Genomic DNA, 11178 nt, shown 5'->3' with positions numbered 1-11178 from the left:
ACAGTTCCACATGGCTGGGGAGTCCTCAGGAAACTTAATCATGGCAGAAGGTGAAGGAGAAGCAAGACATATCTTACATGGTGGCAGGAGAGAAATGAGAGTGCAGGAAAAACTGCCACTTTTAAAACCATCAGATCTCAGGAGAACTCCCTCATCACAAAAACAGCATGGGGGGACCACCCCCATGATCTAATCACCTCCCACCAGTCTCTCCCAGGACACATGGGAATTACAATTTGAGGTGAGATTTGGGTGGGGACACAAAGCAAACCATATCATCAGGTTTACTGGCTCATTGCATGGAGGGAACCCACATTCCGGAAGAACCATGGGGTGCCTCACCAACAGAGGAAGAGATAGATTTATTGTAGGAATTTGGGGAAGTATGGAGTTTAGAAGGAATTAAAATGAAGTAGTGCTTTGATAGACTCAAAAGAAAGCAAGGCTGTTTGTAAAGAAGTCTACACTACACCTAAACTATTAGTAATGGCAAAAACCACAATTACTTTTGCACCAACCTAATACCAGATGGAACCAGAGTTCTGTTTTTCAGAAAGTGCAAAGTTCTGCCTCTTAGAAGTAGAAGCTATTTCTCTGTGTCAATATGACTTTAGATATTCTAGCCAAGAGTGAGATATTTCAACCTTAATAATAGGATTTACACAGGAGAGTTTTTGACAATCTTTTGATATTGTCATATATTCTCTATGATTTTAGAGAAAAGGGCATTGTGTGAGTAAAAAATCAGTAGTTCCTCTAAGGGTATGTGTGTATGTGTATGTGTGACATTTTAAAACATCTTCCAAAGAGAAATACTATTTTCTGTTAATTTCATAGCTGGCTTTATTTATGCCTGTTATCCCATACCTGATGAATGGCAAAGCAGATTTTTACTTTCTTATACTATGCTTATTTGCTTTCTCTCAGGTTTGGGGAAAACTTTTCTAATTTCAGAGAATTCCCTTTTCTGTTGCTTTTATGTAATGTTCAACAATATTATGGTTTTATTTCTTTTTAAAATTAATACATACATAATAAGCATATGTTTATAGGGTATTTTGATATTTGCATACAATGTATAATGATAAAATCAGAGTAATGGGGATATCCATCACCTCAAACATTGTTCATTTCTTTGTGTCAGGAACATTTCACATCTTTCCTTCTAGCTATTTTGAAATACACGATAAATTATTGTTAACTGTAGTCACCCTCTAGTGCTATCGAACACTAGAAATTGTTACCTCTATCTAATTGTGTTTTTGTGCCCATTACCCAACCATTTTCATCCTTCTTACCCCCAACCTTCCTAGCCTGTAGTAACCATCATTCTACTCTCTACTGCCATGAGATCCGCTTTTTTAGTTCTCACTTATGAGTGAGAATATGCGCTATTTGTCTTTCTATGCCTGGCATTTCACTTAACAATGACCTCCAGTTCCGTCTATGTTGCTTCACACTACATGATTTCGTGTTTTTGTATAGATGACACATTTTTAAAATCCATTCATCTGTTGATGGATACTTATATTCATTCTATATCTTGGCTATTATGAATAGTACTGTAATAAACATGGGCATGCAGATACCTTTTAAATTTATTGAATTTCATTTTTGTATGTATACTCAGGAATGGGATTGTTGGATCATGTGGTAGATCTATTTTTAGATTTTTGAGAAACTTCCATATTGGTTTTCATAGTTTCTGTACTAATTTACATTCCCACCAGCAATGCGCTAGTGTTCTCCTTTTGCCACACCCTCACCAGCATCTGTTATTTTCTGTCTTTTTGGTAATAGTAATCTTAACTGAGGTGAGATTATATCTTATTGTGGTTTTGATTTGCATTTCCCTGGTGATTGGTGATGTTGAGCATTTTTTCATATGTCTGTTGGCCATGTATATGCCTTCTTTTGATAAATGCCTATTTAGATCGTTTGCCCATTTTGAAATTGGATTATTTGGGGCTTTTTGCTATTGAGTTGAGTTACTTATATAAGCTGATTATTAATCTCTTGTATGAGTAGTTTTCAAATATTTTCTTCCATTCAATGCGTTCTCTCTTCACTGTATTGGTTGTTTACTTTGCTCTGCAGAAGAATTTTAGCTTGATGTAATTCTATTTGTCAATGTTTGCTTTGGTTGCTTGTACTTTTGAGGTCTTACCTCAAAATTTGTTCCTCAAGCCCACCCCAGAAGTCAAAATGATTTTAATGTGTGGAGGTTGAACCTTTTCCAGCATCTCCCCAGCCCTGGGGCAGCAGTGAGGGGGACGTTGTCCCCACCCAAGACAGATTTTGAGACGTGCTCTGCCATGCTGGTTAGTGACTTTCCTGAGTAGATGCTGCCAACGGCTGGGTGCAAGAGGCTGCGAGTGGCACCCAGGCACACACCTGAGGCTGACCCTCCAAGCCTCCGGATGAGCTGGCTCCGGCAAGATGCTGGGACTGGAAACACAGAGGCATGACGGTGCATCCATCCTCAACCCTTCACTGCATCATCTCCCCTTGAAGATCCAGATTTTATTGATGAAGCCAAAGTGGCCGTCATGTTAGACTCAAAGTCTGCATCGTTTACCCCAATCTTGCAAAAAGGCCTCACAGACAGGTTGTTCTCCCAGTAGTGGTGTAAGTTCCCTTTGCTGTCTGCTCAGAAGCTATACAAGTCCACCTAATCGCAGACGTGCATTGAGAAGATGACTGAGAGGATGCTGGTGGATGGGTACCACCTGTGGCTCTGCAGTCAGTTATTGAAGACATACTTTATGAAGGCTGGGTGGTAGATCAGGATCTTATCTTGTTTCACTCTGATCTTCGCAGGGAACAGGGTGTAGGTGTGGGAAATGGCACCCGTGGTGGTGGCTGTCACCCCCCACAACAAGTCAGTGATCTTGAAGGGCACCAGGACCATGCTTACATTGACCCCGAACTCCCAGAAGCTCTCAGGGTACCCCAGAGGTGGGCTATTTTGCTCCCGGCATCAGCTTCGAACCCTGCCGTGGGTGCCTTGTTCATCTTGAGCACAAAATTGTGACTGTCTATCTCAGGCCCATACGATGATTGCCTCAAGTTGCTTGAGTTGCCCACAACAGCACAGCGCCAGCAGCCCACCGACCTCTTCTCCAGCATTGGGTCCACATTCCCAGGTACTGCTCTGAACTCCTTGATCGTGTTGTTTAAGATATTGGGCTTCTTCTCCTGCTGGAGCCCCAGCCACCATTGGTAGGTATCTTTTAGCATACTAATGCATGAGCAGTGAGGATGACCCGAGGTCATTTTTGTTGCCATTTTGGTTTTGGTGGGTTTTGGCTGGCTTCTTTACCACTCTTTTTACCAGCAAGGTCTTTGTGACCTGTACTTAGTGCCGACCTCCTATCTCATCCTGTGAGTAAGAATGCCTAATCTCTCAGGAATGCAGCCCAGTAGGTGTCAACCTTATTTTACCCAGCCCCTATTCAAGATGGAGTGACTCTGGTTCAAATGCCTCTGACGCATGTGCTTCATGTTTGGGCATGAGACCTCACTGTGTAGGTACAGAGAATACCCTTCCTAAACATTGCCTACACAACGCTCCTTTTTCCTGCCTCAACTTCCTTAAAATGACAAGAGCAGAACCCTTTTGGGAGATTACATCAGGACTTCTTTTCTATACTCTGCTCCCTTGTGCTGCTAGAGCCACAAGCCTATTAAAACTTGCCTGAAATAAATTCCTGTTTACACTAGTGTTAATTTTTACTTATGAGTGAGCCAAAGAACTCAGGCCAGTGTTGCGGTAACACCACCAGAAGAGGTCTCCGCTTGTCAGACTTGAGGGATATCATCAATGAGCCTCTGAGCTAATGGTGTAAACCAAAAATAAAATTCTAAGTCCCCCACCAGCCAGACTACCTGAATGGACTTCCTCCTCAGCCAGGGCACTAATAAAATTTAATCTGAGAGACTGGTTCAGGTCATGATGGGAAGTGGGGGTTAGACATGCCTCATTATAACTCTCCAGCATTAACATCAACATAAACCTTAAGTCTAAGAAATTTTTACAACCCATTCTTTCTGAAGCCCACTACCTTGGAGGCTTCATCTGTATGATAAAACTTTGCTCTCCATAACCTCTTATAGCAACCCAGATATTTCCTTTCCATTGATCCCAGGTCTTTAGATAAACTTAACCAATAGTCAACTAAAAATTTTTAAAATCTGCCTATAAGCTAGAAACTCCGTGCTCCCCTCCCCCTCCCCCCACACTTTGAGTTCTCCTGCCTTTCTGGATGGAACCAATGTATTTCTTAAATGTACTTGAAGTCTCATGTTTCCCTAAAATATATAAAACCAATCTGCTCCCCGACCACCTTGCGTACATGTTCTCAGGGTCTCCTGAGGGCTGTGTCACAGGTCATGGTCACTCAAATTTGGCTTAGAATAAATCTCTCCAAATATTTTACAAAGTTTGAGTCTTTTCTTCAACAGTGGAAACACATGGTGCCCAGGTAGGGAACAAACAAAGTGTCTCCTAAGCCCACTGCCAGGTAGGACAGCTGCAGAGTGCCCTGCACAGCACCTTGCAGACTTCCCATGGCTGCCTGTTCTGTAGGGCCTCACTGGGGCCACATGGCATGCTGCAGGCCTAGGCCCAGCAGGTGTGCAGCTAGAGTGCTGCACTTTCTGCTGGTGATAAAGAAGAAATTACTTAGGCCAATAGTAAGGGTATGGGAGTCCTCGGTAATGCTTTTCTTTTTAATGAAAAGCAGTCCCAAATCATTTTCTAACAAAGGGCAGCCTGTAAAGTTGAACTGCAGACATAGACAGGCAAGTTGGGAACTTGCAGGGAGGAATGCCAGCAGGAACTAAGGACTACATATGTTCAAGATGGCGGCTCCATCCTCCCTTCTCTGCCAGCCAGTGTACACTTAGGCTCAGACAAGATGGCGCCAGGATCAACTGGAAAATCTATTTGCATAATAAGATTGGGGTGGGGCGACCAGTCTTTCTCACTCGCTATGTAAAAGTCATACCTGACCAAACGAATCTGTGAGCCCTATGTAAATCAGACACTGCCTCCTCAAACCTGACTAAAAAATCAGGTGCATTGACCGAGCAGCCGGTCCTTTCAGCTCAGAGACCCCTCTCTCTATAAAGAGAGCTGTTTCTCTATCTCTTCTCTTCTGCCTATGAAACCTCCTCTCCAAAATTCTTGGTGTGTGTCCGTGTCCTAAATTTTCCTGGCATGCAAGGACGAACTCCAGGGTATATACCCCAGACAACGTAACTGCTTCACTGGGTCAGCCAGGCAGAGCAGTTGGCAGGGCAGCTGCAGGCGTTCCTGGGGGCACTGGGTGGCACTCTGGCCTCACTGCCTCTTCCAGCGAGTGACAGCAGCCCAGCTTGCTGATGGCCTCCAGCTAAGACATCCAGCACTTGGGGCGCCACTCAGCTCTGCTGCCTCCGCTACTTGGGACCAGCCCGGGCTGCTGGTTCCTCTGCTGCTGCCAACACCACTATCTTCACACTTTATTGTTCGACTTAACTACTTAAGAAACAGTGACTGGAGACAAAATATAATAACTTCAAAATATAACAATAAAAGTGTATAACATAAAATGGCTTTCTAAGCTTTATGGTCTAAATGCATCAGGATCTGCCTGCTAATGCAGCTAGACTGTAGTCAGTAAGAGAAAGAGTGTTCAAAATAAAACTAGAGAGGAGCATGAGCAGAGTTACTTGGGATTTGTAAATACAACAGGTATTTCAGGTTCGAGTTCAGGGATGATAGCCTTTCCTTCTTAAGCCTTTTCTTTTCTCTTCTCTTCTCTTCTCTTCTCTTCTCTTCTCTTCTCTTCTCTTCTCTTCTCTTCTCTTCTCTTCTCTTTTCTTTTCTTTTCTTTTCTTTTTTTGATGCAATCTTGCTCTGTTGCCCAGGCTGGAGTGCAGTAGTGAGATCTTGGTTTGCTGCAACCTCTGCCTCCAAGGTTCAATTGATTCTCCTGCCTCAGCCTCCTGAGTAGCTGGGATTACAGGCACCCTCCAGGTGTCCTCCACGACTCTCAGATAATTTTTGTACTTTTAGTATAGGGGGGTTTCACCATATTCACCAGGCTGGTCTTGAACTCCTGATCTAGTGATCCGCCTGCCTGGGCCTCTCAAAGTGCTGGGATTACAGGTGTGAGCCACCACACACAGCCTTAAACTTATTTTTTTCTGTCATCTCTCTCTACACAACCTCATGCATACACACATCTATATGTCATTCTGTTTGTTAAAGCCTTTACTTTCATGGATGAAAATGGAAAAAAAATTTGTAGGTACACATGAGTTATGTAGGAGTGATCACATTTGAAAGTAAAGACAATCTAACTAGACACTGATGATTTACGTTAAAGATAAGCTGTGCTAAGATGTGGCAAGTTAAAGGGAATAGACAACTTATATTTCTCTCCTTCTTTCCCCCATCCTCTGAAATCCACATTACCTTATAATCTTTCCCTAGGCCATCCAGGCTTCTGAATACTCCCCTTCTTTCATCTCTTCGCCCTTATACAGAGTGAACAAAAGCACTCTTGGCATGACCAACTTGTGGTCTAGGCAAGCCCAGGCTTCAGCTATGACTGCAGTATTGCTCCATGAGCACACAACTGCATTTGTTTTGGCAGTCTTTACTAGAACTGCAGTGGGACACTGATAATTGATGCCAACCTTGAAGCCAGAGAGGCACAGATCTACAAACTTGTCTTGATGGTGGCAATGCAAACTTCATATTTGTGGAAACCATATTATGCTGATATAGTAATAACACATTATCACCATAATACTGTACAATAGGTAGTGAATCATATATTTATCATTTCAAGTGTCGCATATCATCTGGTTGGCTAGCTCAGAGCAAGCACTAGTTATCTCTGCTACAGAAAATGTTTGTGGTAGGTTTTCCAAGCAGAGATACGTGGGATATATATATGGAGGGAAGTAAACATAAAGATAGAGAATAAGTATAAAATTTTGATATATTGATATTCAAAGCACCATGAAATCTGAGAGAAACAGTGATGGAGAATACACACTGGTTGCAAATGTGCTTAAGGTTATCGTATATTGGCTATGCAATATTAAGGTTTCTACATAAATATTACAGACGGCCTCATTATCTAATATGAAGACACAATCAAAGTGCTAAAGAGTTGATGGAGTTGAAGATCTCAGTTTAAGCTAAGGAAAGCTAAGGAGCTGGGTAAATGGAGAATTTTGGTCCTATAATCAACTGATAGAGATTCTATCAACAGAAAGGCAAAATAAAAACTGTATTTTCCACCAAATAACAAAAATTCAAGAAAGCCTGAAGACCTGTATTTAGGTTAGCTAGCTTCTGAATCCTATCCAACACTTGGTCAATGCTTTCCTTTTCAATGGTGTGGTAACTAGAGGCAAAGCTATTTGATGCATCATCTCTGCTAGTGATCGCATCCTAGGGCAAACTTCATCACCAAGTATTGGCTCTAGGTCCACAAACAATTTTGTGGAGTCATGCTTGACCACAAGAGTTCCGTTGAAGAAGGTGTTGAAAGAGTCATCTTCTCTCAGAATGCTCTTATTGTTTGGCATTGGATTTGGGCTAAATTTTATATTCTGTGCATTAGAACTCCTACCAGTTATTTACAATCTGGATAATACCCTCACCGATGTAGTTAGGGATGCTTTAATGCGTAGTGGCAGGGATAGGAAGTAAAGATGTGAGAGCAAATACTAAGTCCAGGTTATCATCTCCTACTAACTGAGAATCAAAGTATCTATTTTTATGAAGCAGTGAAATGACAGTTTTAGTATGCCAAGAGGTAAACACTACTCAAAAAAGTTTTCCTACATGTTCTTTATTATCAAATAAAGATAATATAATAATAATAATAATAATAATAAAATTACCTGCATAAATTCTTAGCCCTCTGCTGGTGAGATTCCATAGTTATTTCTATGTCTTGGGAAATTGAAGATGAAGGAAATAGGTAAGAAATAGATTTTACACCTTAAAGTTTTGTGGATAAATCTGATGAATGCTTCAAGTGCCAGATGGTCCCATTACTTTTATTACTTCCACTGGACAGAAATGATGGACACTGATGACACCTAATCGCAAATTCTATTTAGTTGCTGAAAGTGTGACAGACACCATATACCTTATTTCTTAAGAGATCTCCTTTCTTCCTGCTAACAGGACCCCAATTTTGTCCAGATATAGTGCTGCCATGAGCTTCATGGCAGGCTATTTTTCCCTAGTGCTTCACACTGTGAAACTGTCCCTATCAACTGCATAAAATTAACCAGGGAAGAAGAGCAGGAGAGAAACAAAAATGAACCAAGCTTGGAGAACATTCAGCATTAATCATTAGGTCAGTTTGCTGTCTGACCTGCTTCCTCATGGTTGTTTCCTGACTGTTGCCCCAGAATCATGTAGACCCTGTCACAAGATTATAGTTCCCCTAGATAACATCTTAAGCATTGTGAAGCTTTTTTCCATTTGAGATATTCTTTGAAGTCCTGCACACCGGTGAAACTACTGGTGTGAAACTACTGATGCCAGCAGGTCTGAAGGACCCCATGAGGTGTTGACTCACCAAAGAATGCAGTTTTCACATCCTGATGATTTCATCTCTCTGCTCCTGACCCATCAGCAACCTCAATTTTCCAGCCCCTAGCTGTCCACAACCCCTTAAAAACCTCAGCCCAGAACTGGTCATGGAGATGGATTTGAAGGGTTTTTCCATGCCCTTGCTCAGCTGCCCTGTAATCATTAAACTCTCTGCTGCTAATTCTGCTGTCTCAGTGTGTTGGTCTGTTATTCCACAGCAGGCATATGAACCTGGTGGTCCTGTAACAATTGGTCTAAAATAATCATAATCCCAGTCTACTCAAAAGTGAATTGACGTAGGCATTGGCATGTAAGACAATTCTGGATAAGTGCGGGATAGTCTTACAGATGGGTGACTAAAAAAGATTCTTCCTTTTGATAAGAATAGACACACTAAGAAAATATTCCTTTTTGTGTCTTTGGGCTTGTTCTATGAGGGAGTGACACTTGCAGCTGTTAGAGGTTTCTCCTGACCATTATAGAGAAGCCTGAGATCAAAAACTGACAGAGTGAATATGCTAATGTCCCAAATTCACTGGAGTTCTGAATCAACTCACCCTGGGATTGATTGTTATGTGAAATAGTAAATGTCTTTTTGCTGAAGCCATTTTTAGTTGTGTTTCAGTTACTTGTAGCTTAAAGCATTCTAACTGATAAAGTTAATATTTTTCTCTAGTATCTAATAAAAACATTGAGATAGCAAACTTGTATCATTTCCACACAAAGGTATCACAAAGAATTTTGCAGAGCTTTGCGTATGTTATTTCTCTTACTATGTATATATAAATATATTTATAAAATTACAAATATATATAATCTATATGCATTATAAATGATATATAAATTATATTTATAATTATATATAATTATATTACATATAAATTATATATTATACAGGCATATATAATATATATTTTGTATATGTATTGCACATGTATATATGTGTTTATATGTCTATATACATGTAAATATTCATGTGTATATATGTGTATGTACAGATACACATGCATCTATTAAATTAAATATAGATATATCTATAAAATATATATTACGTATACACATATATATTTCCCTGGAGTATAGGGTAGGCCTTGCTGTGTTATTCTTCAGCAACAATGATGACATTTTATTAATTCTATCTTTTCCCAGGAGAAGGAAAAATGTTACATTGTCGAAGTCCCAAAGCCTTTCAGCCTGAAGCCAGGAACAATTGTTCAAAGTTTCTTTAGAACATCAAGGAAGGAAATCCAGATTTTACTTTAAGTGCAATGGGGAGTCATTAAGGATTTTATGTAGGTGAGTTACATTTTGATTATATTTTGAAAAGAGCATTCTAGTTGCATAGTGGAGAATCGGTTATAGGAGAGCAATAGGGAATCGGCGAAAAGAATGTGGCTCTAATCAGGTGATAGAAGTGATGACAGATAGGACTAGATCAGTAACAATGGAGATATAAATTTGTGAAATGGAGATTTGCAAAATGGAGATAGAAATTTGGGAAATATTTTTCAGACTGAATCAATTAGACTTGTTGACAGGCTGGATATGAGACACCAGTGAAAGATGAATAAAGGATGAATCCCAGGTTTTGGCTTGAAAAAAATGGGCAGTGTTGGTGCCTTCATTGAGATGGGAAGAATAGATGAGAAAGTGATTTAGGGGAGAGATGGAGAGTTCATTATAACATTACAGACTTATTTAGTTTAAGATGTCTAATGGCTGTGCATTTGGAGAAACCAAGTAGGAATTTGGATCTGTGAATCCATAGCACACGAGAGACATCTGAGCTAAATATATGAATTTAATTATATATATTTAATATACATAAATTTGTATATTAATATAGATTATATAAATAAATAAATTTAATTATATACATATACATGCACTTTTTTGTGTACAAACATGTATGTACAAACACACATACATGTATAGAATTGGGTGATATTCCCAAGGGGGAGAGAATGAACAAACCAAGAATCCCTAAATATGATCCCACATAAATGTTAGGTAGGAGAGGAAAAGGAAAAACACTCAGGAAAAACTGCTAGTGAGGTAGGAGGAAGACCAGGAGGAAATGGTTTCACAGAGACAAGAGTGTCTGTATAGGTTTCACAGAGCTAAGAGTGAACTGGTATAGGAATTTGTCACTGTCCAGTTCCACTCAAGTATTGATGCTGAGCTTCCTTTTCCACACTATCACCACTCCTCATGGTGTAGACTGATGAAAACAGGGGTTTTCACACAGGATGTCATTCACATGGGGGCTCAACACTGTTTTAGGATGATGACTGTTTTCATGAATGACAAATGGATGATATGCAGATGTCTGAAAATGGAAGTACGTCACTAGACAGTGAGAAGAAAAACAGCAATGGTACATCTTAGTCAGGGATGTGATTTACTTACTTGAAGAGGGAGGGATGGCCTTCAGAAACTGTATGGATGAAATGCTTCTGTCTCCCCAGATTAATCTGTTGAAGCCCTAACCTCTAATGTGATGATATTATAGGAGATGGGGCCTTTGGGAGGTAGTTTCAGATATGGTTGTGATGGCAGGCCCCTCA

The 11178-nt window shown here is 40.3% G+C and overlaps 1 pseudogene; it reads right to left on the bottom strand.

Annotated features, from left to right (window-relative positions):
* Window positions 1–2375: 2375 nt before the first annotated feature.
* Window positions 2376–3412, bottom strand: LOC103235601 (CMP-N-acetylneuraminate-beta-galactosamide-alpha-2,3-sialyltransferase 1 pseudogene; annotated as a pseudogene).
* Window positions 3413–11178: the final 7766 nt, after the last annotated feature.

The sequence above is a fragment of the Chlorocebus sabaeus genome, chromosome 7 (genome assembly GCF_047675955.1).
Source record: "Chlorocebus sabaeus isolate Y175 chromosome 7, mChlSab1.0.hap1, whole genome shotgun sequence".
In the NCBI taxonomy this organism is placed as follows: Eukaryota; Metazoa; Chordata; class Mammalia; order Primates; family Cercopithecidae; genus Chlorocebus; species Chlorocebus sabaeus.
The sequence above is the reverse complement of the archived record's forward strand: the minus strand, read 5'-3'. Positions and strand labels throughout refer to the sequence as shown.